This window comes from Dipodomys merriami, unplaced genomic scaffold (genome assembly GCF_024711535.1).
Source record: "Dipodomys merriami isolate MVZ:Mamm:240054 unplaced genomic scaffold, mDipMer1.0.p SCAF_246, whole genome shotgun sequence".
Lineage (NCBI taxonomy): Eukaryota > Metazoa > Chordata > Mammalia > Rodentia > Heteromyidae > Dipodomys > Dipodomys merriami.
Window position 1 is genome coordinate 853,642 of NW_027203893.1, and position 13,551 is coordinate 867,192.

The following is a 13,551-nucleotide window of genomic DNA, read 5'->3' on the forward strand; positions in this document are numbered from 1 at the left end:
GTGGCTTTAGTCAGAGGTGGGGAGCAGTACCTCCACACATGCCTTCTTGGGTCTTTTTTTTCTGGTCATGGGGGTTGTTGGATACAGAAGAGAGAACCCCCCCTTGCTGTGTGAGCCCTTGTCTTCTGTGCTTGGTCACCCTTTCACCTGAAGAGGGTCCCAGAAAAGCCCTGGAGGGAGGTGAAGGGCGCTGGGGGTCAGAGCAGAAGCTGAATATCTTGGAGGAACAACCTCCACACACACATAGACCCGGCCTGTTCCCCCACCCCTCAGGTTTCAAAGGTTCTCACAGGGTCATCACCTTTCCCAGCTCTGCCAGCATCTGCTGGTGCTTTTGGTTCTTTTGGTCTCCTTTTCCTCTCCAAGAATCCGCCAATTAGCCCAGAAGCATGTAGGCTAGAAGTAGAGTATATCCATGTATGTAGCATTTAGGACCCCATTCATTTCCCCAACATTGCCCCCACCCCTGGTCAGACACCTCTCTGGGGGCACCATGACCTTACGCTAGTTTCCCCTCCCAGGCTCTGAGGAGCCACCTGTCTCAGGATTCCTTCACCCAGCATCCTGGCCTAGGATTTTGGTGAATGTGGAGTCAAGGCTGGTTGTTCCCAAGAGGAAGGATCTGGCCCTGGAGAAAGGGAGAGGTGAGGTGGTGCTGTGTCATTTGAGTGGTGCTCCCCTTGGGTGGGAGCCTCTGGTTCTCTGATTCTCTCAAGGGAACCCCCATGCTCCACCTTGTACATTGTCCCAGATGAGGAATGAACAGAGGCACTGCTCAGTCACGTGTGTGTGTGTGTGTGTGTGTGTGTGTGGTGCATGCGCATTAGAGAGAGAGGGACATAGAAGAGAGAGAGAGAGAGAGAGAGAGAGAGAGAGAGAGAGAGAGAGAGAGAGAGAGAGAGAGAGAGAGAGAGAGGAGAGAGGGAGAGAGAGAGAAAGAGAGAGTGAGATTATCTTTCTACTTGTACATCCTGACTGTGCTTAGGTGAGTGATCAATTGGCAAATTGCAGGTGCTGCATGGATAATTCTTCTGTCACCAGTCTGGATTTGTGTGTGTGTGTGTGTGTGTGTGTGTGTGTGTAGAAGTGGGTGGCAACAAGGAGAGTTGGATCCTTATCCTGCTATCTTTGGGGGGCTGGTGCATGTGTTTCACAGCTGAAGTCTAGGAGCCTGGAAGGGTGAGGTACTTGAAGGGGACTCATCACTATTAAATTACAAGACCTAGGGATCTGAGGGGCCTGGAGCTGTCTACTCCCTTGGGCCTGGTTGGTGACAGTGGAGCTTAGGAGGAGGACCTGGGGGGTGCATCCCGCAGGGGGTGGTTTCCCAGGGGGACAGAGTATGTGGCCAGCACTTAGTAATGATGTGCACCTTGTAAGTATAGAGTGCACCAGCATAGGTCAGACTCCGGGTCTTCTCATCATGACGTCTGATGGGTGAGGCCAACACTATTTTAAATCTTGAACTGTGATCTTCAGATCTAAGACTCCTGAGTAGCTAGGATTTTGGGCATGAGCCTCTGGCATCGGGCCTCTGATTCTTTTTGGTATATTAGGGTTTGAACTCAAGGCCTTAAGCTTGTCAGTCAGATTTTCTAACATGTGAGCCATGCCTTTCTGTGTTGGACATTTCTGAGATAAAAAATCAATATATGCTCAGGCTGGGCTGGATCATTGTACTCCTATCTTTGACAGGCATGCTCCACCAGGCCTGGTCCTCTGCAATTGGGATAGTAGACATGTAGCACCACACTCAGTCATCAGTTTAGATGGATTATCCCAAACTCTTAGTCAATGGCAGCCAATTATTGACCACAGGCGAAGCCCTGGGTTAGGCCTCAACCATTGGACCTCAGTTTCCCCATGGGACAATTGCGAGGAAACAAGGGACTTATACAGAGGGTTCTTGGCAATTCTGAGAGGAAACAAGAAGATACCTGGAAAGGGCTCAAGTGGGGCCTGTTGTTAATCGTGAACAGTTGTGGGTTTATGGAATAAATCATGGCTCTATTTAATCCTTACCCAATTCCCATGAGGAAGGGGATCCTTCACTGTGTTCAGTTTTGCATTCTTTGTCTACATAGTGTCATTAAATACACATAAATGCAAATATACTGGTAGCCCATGCTTGTAATCCTAGCTACTCAGAAGGATGAGACTAGAGGATGGTAGTTCAAAGCAAGCCTGGTCAGGAAAGTCCATTAGACCCTTACCTTCAATTAATCACTGGAAACCTGGAAGTGGTGCTGTAGCTAAAGTGGTTGAGTGCTCAACTTGAGCTGAAGAGCTGAGGGACAGCTCCCAAGAATAGAGTGCAAGCCCCATGACCAACAAAAAAAGTGCAAATATGACTTTAAGTTTCCCCAAAAGGAATGACAAGGTCAATAGTAATCTTCCCAACCATAAAAAATAATTCCAAAATGATTCAGTGAACCTACTTTTGCTGAGTAATTTAAGTTATGGTTTATTTGCTGGGCATATTCTCTTCTTTAAAAAATTGTCAAATATTAGCTTTATAATAAACTTCATCTAATATTTCTTGGTTCAAAAGAGAAGTCCATACAGTTGATGTCACTTGACTTTCTTACTGTCTTAGTTCACATACAACACAGGCAGGAGAGTCTATCAAACTCTTATCTGTAATTAAACACCAAACAAGCCAGAAGTGGAGTTTTAGCTCAAGCAGTAGAGTCTAACTTTGAGGACAGGTGGGCAGGAAAGACAGCTGTTCAGGGACAGGGTCCAGCCTCTTGGTTCAAGCCCCGGAACCAGGACAAACTAAACAAACAGGCAAACAAAAACATCCCCCAGATATTTCTTTAGGACTCTCCTTAAAGGAGTACTGGTCTGAGAAGAGGCTGCTTTTGCTGATCATACTCACTGGATCCTGCATTTTTGGAATTCTTATTGCTATGGAGAACTCAGTACCAGACTAAAGGAATTGATAACGGACTCCTGCCAAAAGAGAATCATCTCAGGGGTGAAATATACATCCATAAGACACTTTTAAACGTCCATGTCTTTGTTTCTTTGCAGTAGAACAATGTTAAAACAATGTTATTAGGGGCTGGGAATGTGGTTCAGTGGTAGAGTGCTTACCTTGAATGCATGAGGCCCGCAGTTTGATTTCTTAGTACCACATACGCAGAAAAAGTCAGAAATGGCGCTGTGGTTCAAGTGGTAGAGCACTATCCTTGAGCTGAAGAGCTGAGAGAGAGCTCGCAGGCCCAGAGTTCAGGCCCCACAATTGGAAAAAAATAAAACAACGTTGATTCCTTTTGTTCTATGCTGACCTTCACATGCCACATTATTTTCTTTTGTAATACTCTCAACTAGAAATTTACAAACAAGTTTTATATGAGTAAAAAACACATTGGAAAAAGTCAGGGACAGAGTTTCCTTCAAGCCTTGGGATTCTTTTCTTGTACAGTGAAAGGAAAGCACAAGTTAATTGGATCTTTGTCATTCCGCTATGTTCATTTCCTCTCCTGGCATCACTTTCCATGATTTTCAGTAACAATCATTGATGCTTCTTGAAGGATAATGTATGTTTTCTGGCTTCATTGAAATAACACAAGGACACTTTTTCACATGAGGGAGCAGGTGTTTCAGAGACAACTTAGTAAAGAGAAAATATGACATTTATATTGCTTATAAATACATTATCCATGAGTACATTGAGTTCAAACTTCATAATTGCTCTGCAAATTAAAGCGAATTTTAAATGGGAAGAAGGTTCTCAGATCTTTTTTTTTTTGAGTGTATGTGCTGTGCATTATTTCCCTAGTGTACATGAGTTAACAGTAAGAGAAACATTTGCAATAATAGGAGAAAGAGAAGTGCTGTGTTTAAGTATAAAGGTTCAATACAGTATATAAGACTACAAATAAGACAACATTGGAACTAACAGCCAAGTCCAATATGAAGATTTATGGGAGTGATATAGAGAAAGCATTACTCCTAAGTGGAACATGAAGTATGAGGCCACTCCCTCCCTTTCTAAATTACACTTGCTAATCACAGACATTTGTAAAAAATAGAGTGGAAGAATAATTCTGGTTCCATTGCAAGTCAGATATAAGAGCATGGACTTAACTGGAAAAAAAGTGCGTCTTGAGAGAGCAGGTATTATACTAGCAATGAACTAGTGGCTATATCACATTTATTTTTCTTTCCTTTTCTTATATTCTTTTTTGTTGTTGTTGGTCTTGGCACTTGAACTCAAGGCCAGGGCACTATCCCTCCGCTATTCAGCTCAAGGCTACTGCTCTACCACTTGAGTCACAGTACCACTTCTAGTTTTCTGGTAGTTAATTGGAGAAAAGAGTCTCTCGGACTTTCCTACCAGGGCTGGCTTTGAACCCCAGTCCTCAAATCTCTCTTCCACTTGGCTAAAGATCACATTTCTAATAGTGTACACTCAGCATATGCAATATGTATGTTCATCTATCTTTATATGAATTCTTGAGTTAAAAATCTGGGCTACAGTTTAGACTTTACACTCACAAAAATATTTGTAGTTTGAAAGTTGATACTTTTGGAGAAATAAAACCTAAGAATAAAGGAGTCTGGAAAGTTCAGTTGGCATGCAGCCTGAGCAGAACAGTCTTTGCCACACTAACAGCCAAAAGCTGAATTGGAAGAATGGCTCAGGTGATGGAATACCAGTCATGAGAAAAATTGATGAATAAGAGCTTGAGGCTTTTGCATACATACATACATACAAACATACACATACACACAGAGGCACTTATATGTACACACAATTACATAAATGAAACAACTTAGAATATGTGGAAAAGTTAAAAAAAACAATAGAAAATATGTCCTGAGTAAGAATCAAGTGATAAATTTTAATATTACAAAATCTTCAAGTGAACTTTCTTCAAAAAAGTTTGAGACTATTACATAGGTAGGGACCAGAGATAGTAAGAGAGTCAAGTAATTATTATTAAAGGATCAGCTCCATGGAGAAATAAATAAGAAATCCCAGCAGGTTCATCTGAAAATGTACATATCCTGTGTCAAATGTTAGAAGGTCTTCGAAAATAGTACATAAACACTCTGAGCAGTCAGTCTAGTATAATATCATTGGAGAAGTTCAGAATTGCTAGTCTGTATCTAGATTAAATAAACCAAGATACCATAGCAGGACAATGTGATACAAGCCTGGAATTCTTGCACGCAGACTAAGACAGGAGATTAGAGAGTGGAATTACATAGTGATACCTTCCCTGGACCAGGAAGTATAATTTTGTTTAACAAAACAAGAAATGAATACACAATTACAAGTCTGGGCTAATTTTGTCATTATGTTTTGAGAAGTCAAGCTTTCAATTGAAATGCTACTCGTATATAATATTCAGTTGTGTTTTAAATGTTCTCTTCATTACAGACCATTCCTAGATGCAAAATGGCTCATGATTCCCACCCAAAATTTGAAAAAGTAAGTAAGCATCATTCTGTTTGATTTGAAAGAAATGATGGATTAAAAAAGCTTAAGAGAAATAACAAAGTTTATCTAATGCAAGACTTCGTAGATCTTGCTAAATTAGAATTTAGAGTTAACATAAATATTTTGGTTTTGTTTGTAATTTCATATTTTATAGGATACTAAAAATTCTTTTTAAGTAGAGGGTTTAATTGAAAAAATTCACAAATGATTCTGGCATTCCATTTTCCTAGAATATTCTTTAAAGAGAGTCATAATTAGATCTTAGTTGATAGATAATTCCAACAGTTCATGTATAAAATGATAATGTGAATAATCTAGACAGAGTTGCCAACAAATGGATATTAGTTTATAAATTTAGCAAAAGAGCAACTTTTGAGTGCTTTGTATAACATTGTATGAAAAGAATAATTGTGTGACATCTTCTTTCTTCTACCTATATGTAACAAAGGAAGCCATTTCATTAATTACGTGCCTCTGTATACAATGAGAAAAATCTTACATTGGGGTTTGTTTTTATTTTATTGGTTTGTCCTAGGGTTTGAACTCTGGATCTGGAAACTGTCTCTGAGCCTCTTTATGCTCAAAGCTCGTGCGCTACCACTTCAATCTCAGAGACACTTGTGTCTGGCTTTTTCTGAGAAGTTTATTGGAGATTTGAACCATAAACTTCCAACCTTAGCATTCGGAATATCTGGGATAGTTTAAAAAGTATAAATATAAATAACATTTGCAAGTGTTCTGATGTCAAGAATTTCACTCGGGGCAAATGATGCAACCCATTTTTTTGTAGTGGTCTTTCCAGAACAAGGAGGGCATCACATTAGCAGGGGTGTAGTATTTTTTCACAATAGATATAAACTGTTCATGATGTAAATTAAGGGAATTTTAAGGTGCTCTTTAAGAGTTGGAAACTATTGGACTAGGATGACTTTATGGCATAAATCTTGGGATTGATGATCATAGAAATAATAGCTTACTCTGATAAATAATTGCTTACTCTTGAAGAATAATTACAAATGCTTCATAATTTTATCCTCTACCAAATTGTGGCTATTTTTCTGTAGACTTCTCAATCTGTAACACTCCATTGGAAATTGCATCTATTACAGAATTACATAACATGCAAACAGGTACTGTTTTGAATCTCTCAGGTATGGAAAGTTCAGAAATTGAAAATGAGTAGTTATTAGTCATAGGAATTTTGAAGAACACATATATTCTGTGCTATTAACAACTTATTTAATTTTAAAAGTTCTTGGTTTCCATAGAGTTAAACTGTTTTTGGTTTTAGTGTGAGAAAGTACTAAATTTATTCTGTTTTCAAAATATTGGCAAGTTTATTGTGAAAATATTTTCTAATTGGATAACATTCAAGTTGATGACCCTCTGATAAAAAAGGAATAATTGTTTCAAATTAGATGCCAAATAGTATTGATTTTAAAAAAAATATTACATAAAATAAAGAATAATATTTACTGTAAAAATAGAGTGAAATTATATTTTATGCAGCTTATTTTAATATTTAATTTTATTATCAAATTGATGTACAATGGGGTTACAATAATTGTAAGGTAGTGAATACATAACTTTTCAAACTTGTTAGCCCCTCCTTCATTTTTCTCACAGTTTTCCTTCACCTCAGTACTCCTCACAAATTGTAATGTACATTTCCAACATATTGTCATGTGAGTATTGTTATTGCATTGGTTTTCCTTTTGTCCTTTGTCTCACCATTTTGTTGTTCATCTTCCCTTCCCTAATTAAGGTAAATGTATACACAATGCACAGGGCACCCAAATCATATACAGCAGGGGACAACCATAAGGGAAAAAATCCCAAACAAAATAGAAATCACATAGTACATTATAAACAACCACTACAAAAAAATCTCTGTTCCATATCTTGAAGGTCATTTTGCTCAGCATCAGCTTATATTGTCATATATGCACTTAAACCCACTGGAAAATAATAATTGTATGGACAGTATATCATGAAAACAATCTGTTAACTGTTTTTGATGGTAAAGGTTGAATTAGGATTAGTGAATATGTTATTCTGATAAAGGAATTTCAAAAGAGTTTGAAAATTATTACAGGTATATTTTGATTGTTCAAACTTTTTAACAACTTAGTTTATTAAGAAAATTGCCTGTGAAAATAGGCTTTCATGCAAAGAAATCTATGGAGACTTATTTAAGAGAGAGCAATGTGGGTGAAGATAGCTCATTTTCACACTAAACAAACAAACTTTAGAAACCTTGCTGTAAATCCTGTAGGTTCTTTTGAGAATTGTTCTTACCCAGGAAATATACTCTCACTGTGTGAAATTCATAGTTCTTAAAAAACTAAGACATCTAAATTTGTGAATTGACCTTTAACTACCAAAATAATTCTTTGAAAAATAATTTTGGTGCAAATATTTAGGGCGAATGTGCCCTCCACAATGAAAGAAGGTGTTGGGTTCACACTTTTCTGTTTGTAACACTTTCTACAATGACTTTTTACGTGAAGCACTGAAACACAGAAAAAAATTTGAATGGATACTCCAATGATTACACATTTCTAAGTAGCTCACAAAAAATAAAATCCTTATTAACATTAGATATTAATGACTTTTCTTATTACATAAGCCAAAAAGTGTTGGGATCAGAAAAGAATTGAGCAAATTGAAAGGGTAAGAAAACAGTGTTCTTAGAAGCCCTAGCTAAGCATAATGGCTTCAGCAGTGGAGGGAGGCCTAAACTTTTTATATATATTGTCTTAATATTTTTGCTACCTAAAGTGATTTTATAGAGCCTATTTGGCTGTCTACAATGCATAACAGATTGAATGAAGACATGAAAATGAATTCTGCGTCCAAATGAGGCAATTTAAAAGAGTTTTAAAAGAGAAACCATGAAAATATAGTGGGGCAGGGTGGGGGGAGACCTTATAGTCCTTCAGCTTCACTGGACGTGAAGCCAAGAAGCTGTGATTAATTGGAAATCAGTCAAGAGCTAAGAGGAGGACATAGAAGCATTGTCCTCTGTAACAGACACTGTCATCCAAGGAATGGATGATTTAACTCTTCTTTCCCATACATCTTGCTGAACAAATGCAAAACCAAGAGATGAATAATCTATTGAAATAATTTTTCAAAGAATAACTTCACTGAAACTGATATGGTATCTAAGGAGAGTCTTAAGAGAGAAGATAAAAGTGGAGTATTTTTTATTTCCTCTAAGCATTTTGTTATCAAAATATATCTTTGAGGTTAAAAGTGATTGAACCAAAAAGTAGTGGAGTACTTATTTTTGTGGGCACTTTAGACACAAGAAGACATTCAAGGTTAAAAAAAATGTGTAACCAAATATTTGTGATCACAGCTTCTGGGACTGATTTTTTGGACACAAAGTTTTACATTAGAGTTTGTCCTCATTAACATAGATGTAGGGTTGTCCTGGCAACCAAATGCAAGGGTGAAGTTTAATGAACTCTTGGACAAGTAAACAGCATGATAGAAAAAAAAGGCAAATAATATTTAGTGAACTACTTTGACCAATTACTTTGTCAGAACAATGAAGGAAAAATTTTATTCAAAATCAGTTGAGTTAAAAGTATGAAAAAAGAGTAGTGAAGAGAGAGGAGAGAAAACATAGAGAATTGTTTTCTCTCCATTGGACAGAACTTATTAGGTTCTTGATCTTGTTTCTTCCATTCTATCTTCAGAAGCTATCAGTGCGTGTCAGGACTGTAGTACCCATTTCAGACAAAAAGAACTCACAGAAGAAAGATAATATTTGCAGCAGATGTAGGTGATTTATAATCTTAGACAATCTATTTATATCTATTCAAAATTCTCCCCTACCCCGAACTGGCCTCTTTGAAAAGCATTGTTTGCTTTTCCCAAGACTGCCCTTCATTAACTCCTTAAAATTTTGAGAGGTCATATACATACTTTCTAGAGATTGCTCTTTAGTTGTGATTTTTGTGTGTTTTTGTTTTTTGTTGTGTTTTTTAACTGAATTTCAAAAGATTGTGCAAGTGTCTTACAATTAAATATGTTCATCTAATTGTCCAATGCTCCTGGATCAGAGTCACTTTTTCTATCATTCTCAACCAACCCCTTCTTCAAGATTTATTTCAGAATTACCACTTCCTTTATCACACGTGTACATTGAGTTTTCTAACTGTACTTGCCACTTGTTCCATTTTTCAGTCATTCTACGTCTTTACTATTATTCTTCTCGGGTTTCAATTTCCTGGTAGTCATTCTGTTAAACTGTTAATACTTTGAAAGTTTTATATACATTCTATGGAGTTTCAATCCTGCATATATTTGAACTGATGTCAGCTAATATTTCTAAAATTCATTCATCTGCAATAATAATTTGCAAGATATAGATGTGAAGGACCTAGACATGGTTTTATTCTCATCCATTTGGAAGATTAATCTTTAGTCAAAAAGAAAGTTTTAAAATGGCTCAGAGTTTATTCCTAATTACCAATTTTTATAAATAGCTTTGTACAATGGTTTGTTATTATTTTGTTTTGCATGGGATAATATTTTCTACTACATATAAGTTTTGGAAAATGAAGAAAAATAAGATTTACTACTATCGAGGAATATGATAGAAATAGAAGACAGATATTATGTTTGTCACATCTCTGATGAATACCCATATTCAAGACAAAGTCATATTTCTTACTATGTTAGACAGATAGGGAAAACATAAAACAACATATGATGAGGCAACTATTTGTGACTTTTTCAAATGTACCTTACTAAGTGATGAAATTTACTGTATTAGATAACATTTGGGTTTTAAATATAGGATGCTGATCTACTTAACACAATTCTGGAAGGCACCTACTAAAACACAAATGGTGGGCGGAACTATTGCTATACGTTAATGAATAGTTGAACCTGTTTGGCATTAGTGCTGGGTAAATAAATCAACTCTATTGTAACTTGCTCCCTACACTTGAAAACCTTGTAATGCCACGAAGTATAATCTACTTGTCAAATGTTATTTAGGTGAATGTGATTTTTAAAAGTATATTTGAAAAAGAATATACTTTCAGGAGATGAAATGTAGGTTATCATTGTTTTGAGAATGATGACATATTTATACTACCGAACCAAGTTTTAGTGAAGTATCATTGTTTTGAAGCACTAAGGATCTTCTCAATTAATGTTTTTCTGAATTACATTTGACCTCTAAGTCAACTTTTCCTGATCTTGGTAGACCAATTATGGATCTATCCTTCCAGGATCTACTTTTTTTTCCTACTTGTGCTGGACTGAAATCTTTCATTAATCATTAGGAGAGTGGTATAAAAATAATCTTGTGACATTTTTGATCTCATTCACTCATATGGACTGGTCATCTGTAAATTGAAAGTTAGAACTACAGTACTTTCTCTCAGATTTTGTGATATCATCTTTTATTTTAAGTTGCATTGCATTTCACAATTGCTTACTGCAAATTCCTGTTTCTCAAAGAATTCGGGCCCTGAAATATTATAGGAAATGAGAAATTGAGATGGGTCTTCAATTACTTTCTGTTGGCATGTTGCATGGGCCTAGGTGAGAAGTCTTGCCTCTGTTATTTGATGATGCAGGTAACTCGGATCTGGGATCCTAGGAACTGTGGGTCCTGCAGAAAAAATATCTTGTAGATATCATATCAGCAAAATTTGGGAATGATCAATTGGAATGCTTAAGAAATATGGAGAAAAATTCTTTAGGACCAGCGAGTTAACATAATAACTGAGCAGCAGAGTAAAATACTTTATAGATTAGAGGAAAACGAAATTGTTTTTTTACCATGTGAATTCAGAAGACCAAGAGCACTTTGAAGGTATCACAAGTTTGTATGAAAGACATTGCATTGATACTTTTTATATTCTAATATATATTCTAAACCTAATTATTTATATTCCCATCTATTTATTGGAATAAATAAATATAATTTTTTGTCAAATTATCAATTTTTTAGTAAGTTTCACTATGTGAAATATAAAATCAGCACATATAAATATAAAATTTATAACTATATATAATATAATAAAAATGGCACATGTTTTGCATTGTTCTGTTGTGGTTAGGGTATCAAAGGCAACTCTGTTTTAAAGTTTTATTCCATTATTTCTACCTCAGTGTTTGGTGGAGTTAGAACTAAAGCTTTACCATTTGCAGATTTACAACCTGGACGCACGAGGAAAAACTCTGATTAAAACATTACCAACTTAAGACCTACTAAAGAGGAGAAACATATGGACTTATCCTGGAGCTATGGGAATATTTGGTGATAGAAAGGCAGTAGTGTAAGTTCCTGCCTGGTTGGATGGTTGACAGGCCAGGACATTAGGTAATCATGCATATGAACAATTTTTTCTCCTTGGTTTAGCTACTCTTGAAATGGTAGGAATAATAAATAATTGTATTTTGATAAAATACCTTCTATTCTGAACAGTTCTGTCTGAATTGTTCATCTCTCTATGATCCCTTGTAACTAATAATAGTTTTGTTTCAGTAAGGCAATCTATGCTGTCAGGGATAGATATTCTGGTTGGTCTGTTGCTACATGGAAGAAGACTAAATGGTCAGGTAGACATTTGTACCAGTAAGATCTCATTTCGGAAATTTTATGCAGCAGAATTTTTTAAGTAGCCCTTAAGCAAGGCTTACTTTGAATCCATTAGCTCCACAAAGCTAACTCAGTTGGATAAATAAGTATTTGAAAAAGCCATCATCTTTGGACCTGGCTATAAATGCTTCAAAGTATGATCAAATTTAAAATGAAAAAAAATTCATTGACACAAAAATTGCAAATGTGAGCAATAGACCGAACAATATAAATTTTTTCCACTATACATAGAATTTTAGGAAAATAAGATCAATAGCATTGTTAGGAACAATAAGGTTTCCTTGTTACAAATAGGCAACCAAAGATATATGCCTATTTAAAGATTGCATCATTAACTGTTTAAATTTAGAAGATACTACATGCTTCAGCAGCACGTATACCAAAATTACAACAATACAGAGATGATATGAAATACAGGATGATATGAAAATTTGTGAAGTAGTCCAATTTTTTCATTCTTTAGATGCAAGAATTGAAAAAAGTTATTAAAAATTTGATTACAAAAATACGAGTGTAACCATACATATAATTCATAGAATTGAAAGTAAGTTTGACATCACTATATTAAGTTTTCACCTTAGGGAGGCCTTTAAATAGCATAAACTTTACAAAACTCTTTAAATTAGATAACATTGTCATTTTATCTCAAAGAAATAAAATAGTATAAGGACCTAGGAAAAAAGGAATCTTAAACTGTTTCTATATGGAATGCAATCTTAAAGTACACATTTATTAATGAACCTATATATTATAAAACGATGTAGAATTCAATGTATTATATCTAGGAGAGAATGGAATAGATTATGGAAATTGTACAAACAACAGAATATAGAATATTTTAAAATATACTTTTCTCAGACAAGCACTAGAAATACCTTTAGTTTCTGTACTGCTCATTTCAACAGATAAGTTAAAATTATTTCTGATTTAAAAAATCACAAACTGCAGAAATTATTATAAATGTATACAAAAACTCTTGAATACATTTTGACATAAAAGTCAGGCAATTGAGTTGGAATAATACGATGGAATACATGAATTTTTACAGTAAGATATTGCTGTTAATTTGTACTGTGAAAATATTTTGTACGGACCAAAGAATGGACTGGCACATTGAAATTTGCAAAGCTTAACAGAACCATTATGACTTAGGAAAAGTTTGTACAGCCTTCCACAACTTCAAAGAGGTAGTGATACATACTTATCCTTTTGGCAATATCAAATACATTTTCTTCCTAGTTGTTCTTTAGACCTGGTTTGAGATAACGGGTCAACAGAAGGTGATCCAGCATATCTTTGCTATCTATATTCCCAGCAGCAAGATGCAAGAAGTCAAGAGGCCTTACGTTTGGGCATTGGTATCTGCATCATGATGCAATAAGAAAGAAGACACTCTGGTATTATTCCACGTATAAGCATTGTGCAGGGGTGTTGAGCCATCCACAATTATTGCATGAATATCTGC

The 13,551-nt window shown here is 35.7% G+C and overlaps 1 pseudogene; it reads left to right on the top strand.

The window, feature by feature from the left end:
• The first annotated feature begins 12,445 nt into the window (after positions 1 to 12,445).
• Positions 12,446 to 12,539, top strand: LOC138836016 (U6 spliceosomal RNA; annotated as a pseudogene).
• The last annotated feature ends 1,012 nt before the right edge of the window (positions 12,540 to 13,551 follow it).